The sequence below is a fragment of the Pan paniscus genome, chromosome 4, assembly GCF_029289425.2.
Source record: "Pan paniscus chromosome 4, NHGRI_mPanPan1-v2.0_pri, whole genome shotgun sequence".
In the NCBI taxonomy this organism is placed as follows: domain Eukaryota; kingdom Metazoa; phylum Chordata; class Mammalia; order Primates; family Hominidae; genus Pan; species Pan paniscus.
Genome location: NC_073253.2, coordinates 107,188,094 through 107,206,512, shown reverse-complemented (window position 1 = coordinate 107,206,512; position 18,419 = coordinate 107,188,094). Strand labels below are relative to the sequence as shown.

Sequence of the window (18,419 nt, the reverse complement as noted above, 5' to 3'; positions counted from 1 at the left end):
TTTGAATGTCTTTGCCTGTGTACTGGACTGCAGTTTTTGACCCATTGTTGATGCAAGCTGCAATCACCTCAACTCTTTGTCTCATTCAATGGTGTGGCCCACATGTTCCATGTTTTCAGCCCATTTTATAGCATATTTAACATGAGAGCATTTGTGCTGGACAATAAATATGCTTTAATTGCCTTGGTTGGCCAGCAGGATTATTATTTGTGATTGGAATAGATTGCTATGGGAAATTGCTGGTTGAGGAAACAAAGAAAGAAAGGGTTTCCAGAATTTCATTTTGTTTTTTCCTTTATTTGTCTTTAGTTACTTTACTATGACTTTAGTTTTCTTGCTCAGGTTCCATGGTTTCATTGTTTTTCCTTGTGTTTTCTCTTTGTACATCCTAGGAGGAGATTAATCAGCAATATTGTTTTTTGTTATTTATCTTTGCTGAATGAGTTTTGGTCACCAAGTCTTCAAGTTAGGTGACTTTCTTCTTCTCTAGAGAGGATGAGAAAAAATTGGAAATGCCTTATACATGGGGAATTGATTAAGTTCATATTTTTCCCACACTGGAAAGACTCATAGTCATGATATGAGTCAGACACAGCTGGGAACATTTCATCTACTTATAGTGAGCTGTTCTATGCTTGAGAAAGGTGACAGACTGATAGGGCAGGAGAGAGAAGTGTTGGATTTGTTCTGGTGTTTAGAAATTTTTTCCATAAAGGCATGTCTTGGACAACCAACTCAATTTTGCATGGCCGTTAGGCACAGTTGTCAGGGAGGGGCTCTTGTTTTTGTCTCTACTGGGTACATAAGACAAATGATTTTTGAACTCAATAGAATTGAAATATTCAGGATAGATTCTAGCCTGTAGATAGTTGATATAGAACCAAATACTGCCAAAGTGTTTCTCTTGTATGTATGGCATAGGCCAGAGTTGAGTTATAATGAAGACATGAGGCATATAGTTTGCATGGTTGTTTTTCTAAAATAGTGGGAATTCATTTCAGTGAGACTTGGCTAGCATTTATCCAGCACACTGCAGTCTATTTTCTCCACAGCTGTTCGCTGCCATACATTTCTGATCCAAAATACAAAACTGTCCAAAAATGTGGAACACGTTGACCTGATCTTTCCACCAGGGAAATAGCATTACAGGAAAGATGAAATTACTAGAATGAGGCTTTTGTGGGAAATTAAATATGTCTGGATTTATCAGGAAGATTAGTTTCCTACCTCTTTCAACAGCAATTTCTTTTTATTATTCAAAAATTGGGATTAACAAATGGATTTTCTAACAAATATAGATATTCAAATAATTTAATATGGTTCTTGGAAACTGAGGTGGCAGCAACGATTGGATTAGAAATTATGAGAAATGTGAGTGAGGTTTACAGGTATGGAATATAGCGTGTGAACTTGCTAACTGGTAGTAAATGGGGCAGAGAAGTCTAGGAGTCTCAGTAACTCAGAGGAAGACATTTGTAAGATCAAGGAGGAATATGTTTAATTACTTTCTAATGTACAAGATAACTAAAATATGCTATCAAATATTGCTTGCGAAAATGTCCTACTTTATGTACAACAAGAATTTAAAATCACTGCATTCATGTGTCATTCTGAAGAGCACTCACCTCTTAGAAGGAGGAAGAGTATAGTATTAATTAATAGGCTAATGTTTATAGGTATTCGAACCTCTATAGATACCATGTGGATGATTTATCTCTCTAATTTAGTTTTTGTATCTGTAAAGAACAGATTACATTACCTCATAGGTTTGTTGTGATAATTTAATAAAATTTAAGGCAGTTAGCATTAGCATAATTCCTTGCACTTCCAATAAGCTCTCAAAAAATGGTATCTATTATAATTGCATAATACAATTTATATGTAAATGTAAAAACATAAACTCTTTTTCAAAGTCAATAAATACCCTCCCTCCTTATATAATGCAATTGAATATTACCTGTTATTTATTATGTCATATTTCTTATTAATAGTACTAAGATAGATAATTTAGTTCAGTTCTTAATTGAAAGAACATTGAATCTGAATTAATAAAATCTGAATCAAAAAGGTTTTTTCTCTAGCAAGTTTAGTATGTAGGATCTCCTAAGACAATGTTTTACTTAAGAAAGCGTTTTTAAGTAGCTACTGTGTACAGACAACTGTGAGATATTGTGGAGGAGTGGATACAAAAATAGGGACTTCTATAGTTATACATTATTTCTTTGAATTTATACCTTTTAAAATGTCAAAGTTATTTTTGTTAAGAACGTGAAAAGTATAAACTGTGATTTGGAATCTTACAAATAGCCATTGTCCTAGGAGAGTTAAAACTCATTAACTAAATTATGCTGTAGAAAAACATTGGAATAGTTGTGAGGAGACTAGTATATTCTTATTTTTATTATTTATAGGAATTATTATATTTTCTTGGTTGGTTGGTTTTGGTTTCCTAATTGGTTGACTACAAAACTGGAAGAAGCAGAGATAATTCTGGAGGAAGATGTGGCTGCTCTTGTAACAGTAACATTATAGACCTGATCTTCTCCTAGCAGGGTTCCTGATTGGCCTAATTCTGCCCAAATTAGAAGGCTTAGGTAGTGGTGGGCCTGGGGCCAAAAGGAATTTATTTTTTGTTGGGAAAGAAAAGTAAAGAGGAAATTCAATGCCTTCTACACAGGTGTCAGCCTCTTAAAAAGAGGCCCTGATAGAGGCTGTACTGAGGGACGTCCCTGGGCTTTCTTTACATGTGACTTTACTAGAAAGAATAAGAATAGGAGGGGAGGAAATGACTAATCCCATGTGACAAATGAGAAGGAGTTTTCAGGGGATTATCTTTTACTGTGGCCTGAAAAACAAATGCATCATATATAAAATGAAAAACTTTGTGTTTTCTGGTTTTGTTATTCAGATCAAACAATATTTAACATGAAAGGCTTTAAAATGAAAATCTTCATACATGTATAGATTAACATTGTGAAGAACTTCAGTGTAGGGCCCACACTTAACTCCAAACATTTGCCATTTGTGATGTTGGCAGTACTTTGTTAAGGTTCATTTGAGGATCTTGTTTTTTGGGAGCAGCTGGTGGCATAAATTCTATGCCCATTTTTTTTTTTTAGAAAGAAACTAAAGCAAAAATAAAATTGAATTAACTTGACAAAATCTCACCAATGGATGATTAGCAGAATTGGCAACTCTACATTATTAGATTATCCTGCTCACTAGCTCGTTCAAATTAATTTTCTTATGTGTGTGTGTGTGTGTGTGTGTGTGTGATCAAAATCTCTTTGGAGAGTCTCCTCTTTTCCACTCTTAGTCCATTTGTCTCAGGTAGGGCTCACATGCTCCTTAGCTTCGGGAATGGCAATGTGTCCTGGGTCTGCTTACTGTATATACAACTTGTCCTTGGTTACAGTGATTGGTTAGGGTTGGGCACAAGATCCAAGGTGAGCCAATCTACAATAAATGTAAGAAACTTGCTGATGCTGTCTAAAGGAGCTTGCTAAATTGGTGATCACCTTTCCCTCTTTTTTTGCAAAGGTTCTGATTGAGAATGAAGCAGATCCTAAGGAAAACAGGGCTGTGAAGGGCTGTGAAATAGAGACATAGTGTCCTAATGATATCATGTAAGACCCTGGATCCAACTAGCCTGAAGCCAGATTCAGTTCTTACATTCCTAGTTCTCTGTGTCAACAATTTCATTTTTGTGGTTAATTTATTTTGAGATTACAGTATGTCACTTTCAACAAAACAAACCCTTGTATTCTTTCTGACTTTCCTCTTTTCTTCTGTTTCTTCTTTCCTTTTTCATTTTTCTTCTTTTTCCTTTTTCTTCTTTTTCCTTTTTATCCTTTCTTCTCTTCCTTTCTCCTGTTACTATAAAAGTTCTACCAGGGCCTGTTGTGGGGTGGGGGGAGGGGCGAGGGATAGCATTAGGAGATATACCTAATGTTAAATGACGAGTTAATGGGTGCAGCACACCAACATGGCACATGTATACATATGTAACAAACCTGCACGTTGTGCACATGTACCCTAAAACTTAAAGTATAATAAAAAAAAAGGTCTTAATAAGAAACTATAGCAAATAGGATCAACTCATATGGAGCTTTGAAAACTAGGATAAAAGCATTAGACTTTATCATTTATACCCTAATTTTTTAAATTTTGGAAATAGCATGATAAGGGTTAGGATGATAACATGTGTAATAAACTATGAAGAATGAAGTGGGTGCGTGAAGAGGGGTTAGGGTGTTGTCCAAACCTTCAAGGAAGAATTGTTACCTTAGAATGTTAATCTGTTAGAAGTAGAGATGTAGGGACAGGTGCAAATAATAATAGTCTTTAAGGGAAGCATAGGTAGAAATTGTTAACTAATCAAATATTAGGGATAAAGGAGAGGTGAAGATGATTCTGAGGTTTTAAGTACCTATGACTAAAACACAGATGGAACAAAAATTTATTATCAATAGAGAAATGAGGATGGGGATGAACTAACTGAAGTCTGCAGGGGACTGTAGGTTAGGTTAAGTTGTGTTCTTGCTGAGTCTGAGCAGGGGCTCAAAGAAGCAGGTTTGGAACTCAGACATCATTGCTGAAAATACCAATCTGGAAGTCATCCTAATCAAAGTGATCTTTGATACTGTGGGCCAGAATTGAGTCAAGAGAACCAATCAAGTTAAGAACAGATATTCAAGAATTTAGCTGTGGGAAACAAATAAAATTGGAAAGAGAAGAAGGCTGATTGTCATGGCCCATGCCTGTAATCCCAGCACTTTGGGAGCCCAAGGCTGCGGATTGCTTGAGCTCAGGAGTTCAAGACCACCTTGGGCAACATGGCAAGACCTCATCTCTACAAAAAATACAAAAATTATTCAGGCATGGTGGTACATGCCTATGGTCCCAGCTGCCTGGGAGTCTTAGGTGGAGGGATTGCCTGAGCCCAGGAGGTTGAGGCTGCAGTAAGCCAAGATTGTACCACTGCACTCTAACTTGGGTGACAGAGCAAGACCTTGTCTCAAAAAAGAAAAAAATGGAGGAAGAACAAAGAGGAATGAGAAAATAGGTACAGGAGAGAAGTGTCAAAGTTCAAAAAGTAGGAAGAAACCTAACAATTGTACTGATAAACCAAGGAAGATTTAAATTTCAAAACAAAAATTGGTGGTCTCAAATGTTACAGCAATAAAAGAGAATGTCATGTAGGCATCCCTCATCCAATATACTAAGAAGACTTTTGGAAATTTTCATAAATAAAACTTCACTGATATCTCATCAAAACAAATTCTAGGTGGGATAGAATGAAACATAAACAAATTAAACTAGGGTACAAATTTGAATATTCATCAGCTCTCTCAATAGAAGAAACATTTCTAAGCTTTGAAGCGATAGAAAACCTCATAAAAGGAAAGCTCATTAGAGTTGATCACATAAAAATCACAATTTTCTTGAATGCAAAAAACGTAAGTTGCTGAACAGAGTATATGCAGCAAAATATGACCAGGAGTTTGTCAGTTTTATAAAGAGCTAATCGGAAAAATCCAAAGAAACAGTTCACAAAACAGAAAATTAAGTATGGCTTATTTACTTGTTTCCTCTACTATATCCTCCAGTTAGAAAGAGGATGCCCTCTAAGCTCCATGAGGGCAGAGCCTATGCTTTTGCTGTTTACCACTGCAAATCCAGCATTTAACCCATTGAGGTAGGGGTATTTCCTCAGACAGAAATGTAAAAAGAGGCATAGCTTCAGCATGAAAATGAATTCAGATTTGTCTGCACTGGCTTCGCAGTGCAGTGGGACATCGAAGTTGAGATTTCAGTGCCCATCTATAATACAAAGTTCTGGAGCTCAGGGTAGAAGTTCAAGCTAGAGATATAGGTTTAAGAGTAATCATTTGGTTTGTAATTGATGACATGGACTCTTCACCACCCAGGGAAATGTGTATAGAATGAGAAAGGGCTGGGGAAGGAATGCCAAGGAAGCCCAGCATTTAAGAGCAAGACAGAGAAGGCAAGGAAAATCAAGGCAGTATGTTCCTATGAGAGTTCAGGCAAGAAGATGTATAGGGAGTTCAATGTGTTTCACAATAGGCAGCATAACCGGCACCTGATGAATGCTCAAAAATGTTAGCTATTAATATGGAAATGACTAATAGCAGGCAGCTTTATTCATATAATATTGAACTTGCCAGAGGACAGAGTGGAGATGCAAAAGAGGAGCCAGTTGTCAGAGCTGCCTAGACAGCTGAAAATGGAAAAAAGGAAAGAGGACTACAGGAGACAGCAGTGATGAGATGGGAGCCACATATGTATAGGAGATCAAAGGGGAGAAAGGGGAGAGGATAATACTTTTAACCCCATTTATTGAGTGCTGCCTAGTGCCAGATGCTGTTCTTAGTGCTTTAACTGATTCAGTTTCAAAACAGCCTTACAATATAATTACTAGACTTAGTCACATTTTACAGTCAAGGAAACTGAGAAATGGACAGTTCCAGTAACTTGCCTAGTGTTGACTGCTACTATGAGATGAATACAGGATTTGACCTCAGGCATTCTGACTTTTGAGTCCATGTTCTTAATCTCTTTTATGTACAGCCTCTTAATTATATGGGTGATGACAGTAAAATATTTTGACCAAATCTGGAGTATAAAACTCTATTTTCAAGGGTTTTTTAGTACCATTATCTGATGCTGTTTTTTTTAAACTAGTGCTTTAGAAGTCTTTAAACAAGAATATCAACTTCTATATCATTTCAGATTTCTTTGCAATTATTTTGTACCCTGTCCCTGATTTTCAGTCTTGAGTCACACTTGCTGCTATTTGATAGCACAAACTGCTTTGCAATGAAAAAAAGACACCTGCAGTGTTGCAGATGTAGTTAGTATGATGCAGGCAAGACACTAGGAAGAGCAAAAGCGCCTATTTTAGGGACTGTTTTTAAGCCGCACCAGGGAACCAAAGCAATGACTGCATCACATGTGACCATGACTTTCACTTTTTAGATGGAAAGGCGACTCTCATGAGATTTTTTTAAGTGAGAAAATTCAGAATATGAATCATTTTTATTTTAGTGTTATTTGGTGTCATTCAAAATAAAAATATTAAAAAATATAAACATTTTATGGTAAGCATCAGGATTGAAATTTTATTAACAAATAGCAATTAAATCCTGGCTAACAATGTTTGCTAAGATGGTTACCATAAGAAAATATCTTTTGTGAAGCTAAGTTAATATAACTATTTTTATGGTAATAAAATGATGTCTCATGGAATCGATCTTTGAGACAAGTACTCTTACCACAAAAGCAAAACAAAACAAAAATTAGTTCTGCTATCCTACGAAATGTTGTACTGAATTTACCAAAAATCTAATTCAGAGTCCACACACGGTGTTAAAAATGCAGGCTAAGAAGTAGTGAGTATATTATTGTGTTGATAAAACACATAGACATGTCTAGGAAGGAAGACATAGTTGTAAATAAGCTAGAATCTATTTAGAGGATAACAGAATGTAGATTTACATTCCTTTGGTGAGATTATGTTAGGTCAGCCTCTAAATTGGTTTTAAAACAGATATGGCATGCTCTGGTCCAGAAACATTGAAGCTTTTATTATCAATCCCATTCCTAGATGTCCTGTCTGAAATGCTAATATTAATAATAGGCTTGCATTCATCAAATGTAAAAGTGTTATGAGCAGAACTATGTCATCCCCAAAATTTATATGTTAAAATCCTAACCCCCCTAATACTTCAGAATGTGACTCTATTTGGAGACAGGCTGTTTACAGAGTGTGTGCAGTTTACTGCACACTGTTTACAGTGCGCAGAGGAGGACACAAACAGGTACAGAGGAAAGACCATGTGAAGATGTGGAGAAGACAGCCATCTACAAGCCAATGTGAGAGGCCTCAGAAGAAATCAATCCTGCTGACACCTTGATCTTGGAATTGTAGCCTCCAGAACTATAAGAAATAAATTTCTGTTGTGTAAGCCACTCAGTCTGTGGTACTTTGTAATGGCAGCTTGAGCAAACTAATATAAAAAGGTGTGATGTTGGGCTTTCACCCAGGTGTTATACTCTAGATTATAACAAGATAATTCAATAACCAGAAAAATGACTGATTAATAACTTCCCATATGATCTTCATCAGTTTCTTCCTTTGCAATTGAATGCCTATTTACAATTCCTTTGTGAAAGAAAAGTTTGATGTCCATTTATTTCTTGGTAACCCAGAGATTTCTGGGATCCCATAGTTATTCTGTGGTTTCTCCCAGCAACAACCTTAAAGCAAGAATCAGGGTTTGCTCCATACCCCAAAAAAGAAATGTGTTTTATAAAACATAAATGTACTTTGTGGATTTTACTGAAGACTTATTGAAGACATTATATGACATATACATACCCAGAAATCTTGACCTTGCCCCATGTGCCTCTCCCTTTGGCTGATTTTTAATCTGTATCCTTTCACTGTACTATAACCAAAAGTATAATGGTTTTATTGTGTCCTCTGAGTCCTTCTAGTGAATTATGGGGCATGAGTGTGGTCTCAGGGACCCTCAAACTTGCAGTGAGTACCAGAAGTGAGAGTGGCCTTGGGCAACTCCAAACTTGCATTAGGTTTCAGAAGTGAGGGTGGACCTGGGTACTCCTAATGTTTGCATGAGGTCACCTGCCTCTCTTCTCTGTCTTCAGAGTCAGGGCCCATCCCTATAATTGTGACTCCCCTCCACTAGGACAGAGTAGTTGGGTGATGAGTGGTGTGTGGTAGAGAAAGGCATGCCTACTTTAGCTCTTCTCTCCAAAGTTTTTGCCAGTTGGAAGGGATGGAAGATATGTGTCTACTGAATTCTCTTTCTGTGGACCTGGAACATGGGAGACAGACAGACACTTTGATCTCCTTGCCAATACGACTTCATGTCTGCTGTAGTTTGGAGTAGCAGAGAGAAGGCAACAACTTCCTGGTTGTCTTCTGAACTGTACTTTGATAATCAGTAGGTAGAAAAGAGAGGGAACAGTATTTCAAGAACTGTTTTTGTTTTATCTTTTATCCCTATCCTTAAACTATATTTTGTTTTTGGTATTTCGTAGTCTTTTTTCAGGTAAGGTATATTAGGCATCTTTATTTATCACAAAAGGCTATCACAGTGTTTCCCTTTATATAAGGAGTAAATTGAAGGAATAGTTTTGTTTTGACAACTTACTGTGCTATTCTTGTAGAGTGGCTAGCAGTGGTAATTTTTCTTTGAATGCAGTAATTCAGATTCGGATGTACACTTGATTCTTCTTCTTCACTGTAAATCTGTAAAGTTTCCATGAACGCTAAGTTAATTGAACATTGAATGATTACTCCCACAGGAAATAAAGAGTCAGATTCCTATAAGCCTGTGATACCAGTATTTTTGTCAGCTGGTCAAAACATAACCTTGTCTTATATGCGTTTCTTTTTAAAGATAACATATTTAATATGTATCATTGATTCATTAACTTTGGACTCATGGCCAACAGCATGAATGAAGCTTATCCATTTTCTCCATAAGGCACATTGCAGCCCTCTTGTGCTCGGAAACACTAGATAGAGTTTCTGTATTACACTTGGGGACCATTTTAAACAGCAAAATCACCAACAAAAAGCACAAAAATTCAAATAACGTGGTACTAAATAGATCATGAAAAGGACACTTGTTTACGGTAAGAGCTGAAACAAAGAGGTAGAATATTGCCTTGTTTGACCTTAGCTGTGCACTTGCACGTGCGGCAACTCGAATTTTTTTTTGCCACACTGTGCTAATGACCACTAATGATCACAGACATGCTGCAAATACTGATTTCAGGGTTACAAATAAATTTAAGTGAGTAGGCAACTTCCCAAATATGGAATCCACAAATAATGAGGATTTCCCAGACTGTAATGTCTGGGAAAAAATGCTGATTGCTCTAAAGTATCTTTAAAAGGGAAATTGATGCTTTGGTTATGATGTCCTGGCTCTGCCAGAAATGATAGCTCCTTGTATTTTTCCTACTCCATCATTCCAGAGGAGACAGGATCAGAATCTCTGCCCCTTTAGCCTACTTTGTGCATCAGATGTTTGCTGTGAGAAGTAATGAGTCTTGTAAAGGAATGTGGTTCATTTGCTAGGAGGTGTTCCATGCTGGAAGATGTGAGGCTCCATGGACTGTTTGTCAGGAATAAAACTAGTCGTAGGGAGAGGGTAGAAAAAGGAAGGAAGACCAAGAGCAAGGGAGACGGTAATTTCTAGGCATGATTAACAGCAACAGAAAATCTATCTGTGAGTCTATCCTAGATAGATTATGAGTAAGATACTAAGTAAGATCAGAGTCTCTCCAGTAATCGATGGACTGATCCAGGTTGCTTTTCCAGCTACTACAAGCCATAATGGCAGGGTTACATTCTTTTCATCCAGTAAGAAAACTACTTTATGTTTGTTACAAAGTAGTCATTATCTATCTTAATTGCTTGTCAAAAGGTTTTGAGAGTGTTGTTAGAGTTCATGGGTGATCTCTGAGCTGATGACTGCAGTATACTAAGCTGTTGATCAAGAACAATAATGGTAGCTAGTATTCACCAGCTTTTTATGCCCTAAGTTCTGTTCCCAGTACTTTACACGTACGAAGGCATTTAAAGTTTACAATAGGTCTTTGAGGTTGGAAATGATATTATCCCCAATATGATATTATCCCCAGCATAGGTTCGGTAACTTGTTCTAGAGGTCACACATACAGTAAGTGACCGATCTGAAATGGAAACTAGGCCATGTCATCTGCCTACAGAGTCCATACTCTGATACCATGAGCCATTACACCATACTGCTTTTTCTCAAGGAGAAAATGAATCTTGAAATTTTAGTTAAAGTTTCACTTGCCTGGATGCAAAGATTGATTTTAAATTGAAGAGCATACTCTTATCATGAAATAAAATAAAAATAGGATGCAATCGTTGACAATAAATCTGGGCAGTTTTGGCTTATAAAATGTTTATCTAAATTGTGTTCAGTAATTTGGTGATCCATCTGATGACTTTATTAAAGAGATAGGATAACTGGGAAAGGAAAGTAAGAATCAGCCTTTGTATAACAGAAACAAACTATGAGTGAGGGAATGGAGCTCCCAGAGAGGAGTGCAGCAGGAGGCAGAAGTCCAGTGCCCTGGGTGAGCATGGCCAGGAAGAGTGTGTTACTATGAGCACTCATAGACCAAAGCTGGAGTCACTGGTAATCCTAGAAGGACTGGATGGACACAGGGCCAGAGGAAACCCTGAGGGAAAGCTGAGCCAGAATGGAGTCAAGGCAGAGAGGCAGACACTGAGGTTAGATTACAAGAGCAAGACAGAGCAGGCAGAAATGGGTGCAAACGTCAGCACAAGGAGAATTTGGAGAGGACTAAGAAGTCAAGAGCAGGCAAAAGTTGGAGGTCAGCTTTGGCCAACCTAACTTTGAATCAGGTGACCAGGTAAATTGGAGTCATGGACTGTTGGGTCCAGTACTCTGTGAGATTATGTGGGTGACAGGCTGCTGCCCACTCAAATGATGAGTTACCTGGTGGGGCAGGAAGAGGGAAGGATCTGGTACAAGAATGAGAAGTAGAGAAGCCTGGAAAAGTACCCTTTAAAGGAGTTCAAAGGAGTTGGGGACTTGGGGCAGATTCTTCCTTTGGGGAAAATAGATGGGTCCTTTCTACCTGAAGGTTCTATTTTGTAATTGACATGGTTGTTTTATACTTTAACCAGGATTGTGTCTCTTCAAACTTTGTTGCACTATCAGAAGGGAGGATGTTAATGCTCCTTTTCTCTGTATGCAGTTAGATAGCTGCAAGTTCAGGGAAGAGAGGAGGTAAGTGTTGAGAGCTGTATATAGAAAATTAGTATTTGAAAAATACAACAGGAATAATCTTTACTTCATACTTGGAAAGAGACCATTAAAAAGCATTCAAAAGTCTTGAACAATTCAAGTTTGATTTGTCCATTTAGTGAATCATGCTTGAATACTACGGGCAGGATTCTGCTAATCTTGGAAGTTATTCCAGTGAGAAAGACAGATATGACCCCTGGACTCTAGGGTGTTACACTTATCTGCTACACTTTCTCAGTAAAGTCCAGTTTTTGCTTTTGGCATCATTTAAAACTGAAAACCTCAGAATGTACTGAAGTTTAACTCTTAAGCTCTTCTCTGATTATGTTGTGAATTATTTATTAGGTAAGATCCCTCTCCTCTGAAGGTGAAAGGTGCTGCTCTCCTGAAGGGAGTGGCCATTCCTATTGTCAATTGTAAAGAAATTAATCCCAGGGCAGGAAATGAAGTCAGGGAGACAGATGCTGGACCATAGTGAAGGAGAAATACTTCTCTGGGGGCCTTAGGAGAGCCCACTGTCCAAGGACACAGAGTCAAAAACACTTCCATGAGTGAGAATAATTCGGTTCTTGTGCATGAAAATAGCACCTTGTGTTAGACAAACACCTAGATGGCCTAGAGCTGCCCACTCAGAAAGTAGGCATTATTAGTAGAGTTCTAACTCATTTTCTTTGCTGTGTTACGATTACTTTTCTGTGCACCTTTAGTAAAAAGAAATTGTCAAGTTTCCATTTGGTTTCTCTTCTCTCTGTAGGGAATCAAGGAGATTGTAGTCATGCATTTGGGACAACTGTGTGGGAGAGTGGCGACAGCCTTTGTACAGGGTTGAATACTGTTACACTAAAATACATGTCCTCAGAATCTCAGAATGTGAATTTATCTGGAAATAGGATTGTTGCAGATGTAAATATTTAAGATGAGGTCACACTGGGATAGGATGGGCCCTGTATTAGTCCATTCTTACACTACTATTAAGAAACTACCTGAGACTGGGTAATTTATAAACAAAAGAGGTTTAATTGACTCATAATTCCACATGGCTGGATAGGTCTCAGGAAACTGACGATTATGGTGGAAGGTGAAGGGGAAGCAAGGCATGTCTTACATAGCAGCAGGAAAGAGAGAGTGTGTGAAGGAGGAACTGTCACATACTTATAAAACCATCAGATCTTGTGAGAACTCACTATCATGAGAACAGCATGGGGGAAACTGCCCCCATAATCCAGCCACCTCCCACCAGGTCTCTCCCTCAACACAAAATTATGGGAATTACCATTCCAGAAGAGATTTGGGTGGCAACACAGAGCCGAACCATATCATGCCCTTAATCTGATAGGATTGATGTCTTTATAAGAAGAGGAAAAAACCACACAGAAACAAAGACACAGGGGAGAACACCATGGGAAGACAAAGGCAGAGATTAGAGTGACTCATCTACAAGCCATGGGGCACCGAGGATCCCAGCAACCATAAGAAGCTAGGAAGAGGCAAGGAGGCATTCCCTCCTAGAGCCTTCAGAGAGAGCATGGCCCTGTTAACACCTCAATTTTGGACTTCTGGCCTCTAAAACTATGGGAGAATAAATTTCTGTTGTTTAAAGCCGCTTGGTTTGTAGTCCTTTGTGATGGCAGCCCTAGAAAACTAGTACAGCCTCCTATCAAGGTGTGGTACTAAAGCCTGGGGCATACCATTAAAATGATAGAAAGGGGATGGTATTCCTTTATTCTAAGATGTGCATTTTGTATTTCTGAAAGAGGAGTGGACGTTACAATTTTACTCTATTTTAATGTGATTGTTGCAGGGATAATCTTATCCCAAACCAGTTATGCCCTTATTTTTGTCTATATTCAAACTTAATTTTTATTTTATTCTTATTGGAAAAGTGGAAACTTGATCAAGCTGCCTTTATCTCTGCCTTCTCCCTGGAGTTACAGCTAAATTTCAAAGTACCTGTGTAGTAAGTGCCACAGTATAGAAAGGAGTAAGACTTCATTTGTTCTGTGTTCTGTAGCATGTCTCCCTGCAGGGGTACATCCTCCCCTCTAGTCCTCAGTCCTTGGTCTCTGTTGTTCAAAGCTTAGATTTCCTGTTTCTTTGTGCCTGGCCCTTCAGGTCCATTGGTCCTCTCTACTAAGTCCAAGCCATGCTGGGGTAAGTTGATCTCTGGGATATTGTGTAAGGTCCTATCTGCCTACATTCAGTAAACAGCCGCTCTCTGTGCTCATCAGTTGGCTGCAATAGTTCATTTATCTGCTTTCCATTGTCACCTCCCTCCCATGTGATCATGAGCACAGCTTGGCTGCTCTGAGTGCAATGTATCAAAGGAGACAGTGGGGAAATATTGGAGGGAAATTATCAGTTTTCAAAAGTACTGTATATCTACATTTCTTATCTAGAAAAATAGTTACTAAAAGCTTTTAATCCTACAAAAGTACTATTTCTTTCCCTGATGGCCCTTCCACACCCCTTCTACCCACTTGCCCCACCCACCCTACTATGTTTCGGATCTGGATCCAGAATGTGTTCTTCCATGACAGTAACTCCCACAGGCAAAGCAGCATCTGGCTCTGCGGGCTCTCCAAATTTGTGTAGGTAAGTCTGGCTGGAATTATTGCCTCCCTCACCTGGAGGTTGCTGCCTGTTCTCCCAGGAGGTTCTCCATATTTCCAGGACAGGCTTGTTGCCGCCAGGCTGCTCAGCCACCTGTATTAGCAGAGCTTCCCACTGGGATAATCCTGTGTTGGGCCTCAGATAATGGGTATTGAGCAACTCATTGCTTAAGACAGCAAGTAATGTAGGCTGATTCCCCACATGGAACTGCAGCCATACATTCCTCCTGAGAGTCACGGAGAATTCTCTGAGCAGCTCATGTTTAACTCCAGGGAGCAAATAGACTCAGTGAGCCTAGTCTATTTTTCTTTTCTGGTCCTATGTGGCTTCGCTCAGTGTACCTGTAACTGAGTATCCCCATTTTTCTAAGAGAAAGAAAATGAGTTATTTTAATTACTATCTTTTCATGTTCTTTTCTCTTTCTTCCTCTTCCCCTATTTTCCACTTCCTACTTAGCTCTTTAGAAATGCAATGATAACCGTTACCTTCCCTTCACCAGACACTCCCTATATGGTAAGCTTATCTAACTATCCAACTATATGCTTACTTAGAAGCGCCAGAGCCAGAAATCTCTCCTAACAGGAGCTTGCCCCAAGAGACAACAGTCAATTTATAACCCAACGTATGCCCGCAATGGAACTCTCTCTCACCTGGAGAGTATCTTGAGACAACATTCACCTTACAACCTAGCTCTGCCCATGATGGTGCCAGCTCAACCATCTGGTAGATAAGGCACCAAAGCAAGCCACGTAGACCCTGCACCTGCTCGTTCCCTCCTCTGCATACTATTTGTGCAAAGTCCCCCTTTAAAAGCCTCTGCTTTCTGTCCCCAAAAGGAAAATGGTACCTTTAAAGGAAGGAGGCTGTACTTCTTCCCCTAAACTAAGCTTTGGAATAAAGTCATCTTCTTTATACCAAACCTCACTCTTTTTAGCTGAATTCTGCAAGTGGTGAGCAACTGAATCTGCATTTTGGTTACAGACCCTTTCTGGTTTCTGCGACTATCTAAGTCCTCCCTAGCTTCTGGGTTAGTAGCTGTGGGTTCTCTTTATAAATGCAGTCTACAGTATAGACTTTCTTTCAAGTAGAGCAAAAAGAATTCTTCAGGTATTCTTTCGCTCATAGAAATTCTGGGACTCAGTGATACCCTTCTCAGACTTGCTGATGAATTGGATATGGGAAATTGGGAAAGCTGTAGACAAGAAATCCCTCATATCAGGGAAAAACTGGAATTTGAAAGTTTGGGGAGTGATGGGTCTGAGTGAGAAGAAATGTAGTCATTCTGTCCTTGGCTTGGATGGCAATACTTCCTCTGTCTCTCAATAAAGGGGTATGGGCAATGAACTAATAAGCCAAAAAGGAGTCCAAACAGATTTACCTGCCATTAGGGCCAAGGTGCAATTGTTACAGCATTAGAATCCCATCTTCTAAAATTTGACCACTGAAAAATTATTCCATAATTCCATTTATTTTCTTTTGGAGATCCCTTTTAAGAGAATGAATACCTAAATGACAGCATGTCTCCTTCCTACTAAGGATACTGACTAAGGAAAAGAATCTGTGTCCTCATTTGAACCACAGTTATAAAAGCAGCCTCCTTTCCCGGGTGGCAGACAAAGTGAAAACAGCAGGAATCAAAGATAGAGAACCATAGGCATGGAGAGAGAAATTGGGGTTCCTTATATATCCAATTGCATACATTTGTTCCCATAGATCACATTTCTGCTGAAGTCTTAAAGGGTGGTTTAACGTGGTTTGATTTTAAGAGTCAAAAAAATTCTTTCAAAGTTAGAATGCTAAGGAGGAGTTAGAGGCAATTATTACCTCCTCAAAGCTCCCTCTCTGAAGGATCTTTTTATTCTGGGCATGTGAAACTTGGCCCAGCTCCAGGACAGAACCATTTCCTTTATGGGACCTTGTCTGGTTAGGGTAAGTCCTAATCAACTGCTGTGAGTGATCTTCCTACTCACTGTAGGAGTGTGGGGCTTCGCTCACTTGACTTTGGGGCTTGACATGATAGAATCCAGGGATTCTGTTGCCAAGGCACTACCAGTCAAGAGGGCTTTGGCTTCCGCGGCAGTATGAATCATAGGTGAATTACGTGACCTTTTAGTTGGCAGAGGCATGCTAATTCAGGGTCTTATATACCAGATATCAATATTTAAGAAATCTCTGTAAGTTTTTTATTTATACCAAATGTTTCAGATGAAACATTTTCCTGCAGTAATAAAATAAACATTTTAAAAGGAGGGGGCAAAATGTTGTTGTTTAATAGGAAACAAGAAACTAATCTGTATGTCTGGAGTTTTGAAGACAAGTCCTGATCTTTTTGGATAAATGTACATGAGTCCTACTTGCTACTAACTGCACATTGATAATTCTTGTACTATTTCTGACTCAAGATCTAAGTCTAAACTTAGATGCTGCGGATTACTCAGATAATGAATGTGACTGTATAACTGTGGGATGGCTATGTTATTTTGAGTATAGTGTTTTGGATTATTTTGATCATTCATGTTAATACATTCCATTCAGTGTATATTGTGATGAGCTCTTTCTCATCCACACCCATGTTTCCATGTGTTTGGTACAACATTTATGCCCCAAGAAATGCTCATAGGTATTTTTATTGGAGGAAAGGAGCATGGAGGGGACCATCTATAGTTACCCCGCCTTTGAGAAATTCTAAGTTACACAAAAATTAAACAGATTTTCTCTTTTTCTTTTCTTTTTTTTTTTTTTTTTGCAAAAAGTCTCCACGGTCTTTAATATGCTGTATGCTTATTTTAAAACTCAAAGTCTCCCCCACTCTTTTTGTAGAATATCAGTTAGTATCATTCAGGATACTTTTTCTGTAAGAAAGTTTGGGAAACACTATTCTAAGGATACAATGAGATGCAATTGGTTTAATCATAACCAGAGTGATTTCAGCCTCTCACCAGATGGTTGTGAAAGTAATGCCCTGGAACAACTGTTGTCTCCTTTTTCGGAAGGCCTAATGAGAAAGATATCTATTTATCTCAAAGAGCATTACGCAATCTTTCAAAAAAAGAGAGAATGAACCAGAAGACCCATAGAGGAACCTGTAATTCTCTGGTTTTAGGATGCAATCTTTTAGAACATTTTATCAATTACTATGCCTTTGTCTGAGAAGGTCAGAGAATCCAATCTTAGAAATTGTTTTAGTTATCTACTGCTGCATAACAAATGTCCCCAAAACTTAATGAGTTAAAACAACAAATATATATTATCTCACAGTTCCTACAAGTCAGAAATTCTGGAGTGGCTTAGCTGGGTTGTTCTAAGTCTCTTATGATGTTGTAGTCAGAATGTAGGCAGAGACTGCAATCATCTGAAGTCTTGACTTAGGCTGGAAGGTGGGCTTCCAGTATGACTGACCTACTATCGATTGGCAGGTGACCAACTAAACTCCACACCATGTGGGCCTCGCCTTAGGTTGTTTGGGTGTCCTCATGACATGACAGCTAGCTTCACCCAGTCTGGGGAATCCAGGAGAAAGTGACTAAAGAGGAAGCCACACTGCCTTTATGGCTTAGCCTCTGCAGTTACATACCATCACTTCTACTTTATTCTGCTTGTGAGAAGTGAGTCACTCAATCTAGCTAAATCCACTAAATCATACTCAAGGTAGGGGAATTAGATTTCATCTCTTACAGGAAAGAGAATCAAAGAATTGTGGACATATTTTAAAACCACCACAGAAGGTTTAAATACTAAGGGCACAAGAAGAAGGGGCAAGATAAGACAGTGCCTGGATTATTTAATTCAGCATCTCAATGCCATTGTCAAAGATCCAAATTCTTTCTGTCTTCTACCCTGCCATGCTCAGTGTCTTAGCTGTATACTCAGGCTAGTTCCCCACATAGATGCACAATGATTGCATAAGTAAGAGCTATCATGTACCATCACAACATCCAGCAGGAC

The 18,419-nt window shown here is 38.6% G+C and overlaps 1 long non-coding RNA gene across 1 annotated transcript in view; it reads right to left on the bottom strand.

Annotated features, from left to right (window-relative positions):
- Nucleotides 1-18,419, bottom strand: part of LOC134730451 (uncharacterized) — a 104,529-nt gene that overhangs the window by 67,605 nt on the left and 18,505 nt on the right. The window contains exon 2 of the long non-coding RNA XR_010112218.1: nucleotides 9,201-9,298. This is a non-coding gene — a long non-coding RNA (uncharacterized LOC134730451). The remainder of the gene's footprint in view (nucleotides 1-9,200; nucleotides 9,299-18,419) is intronic.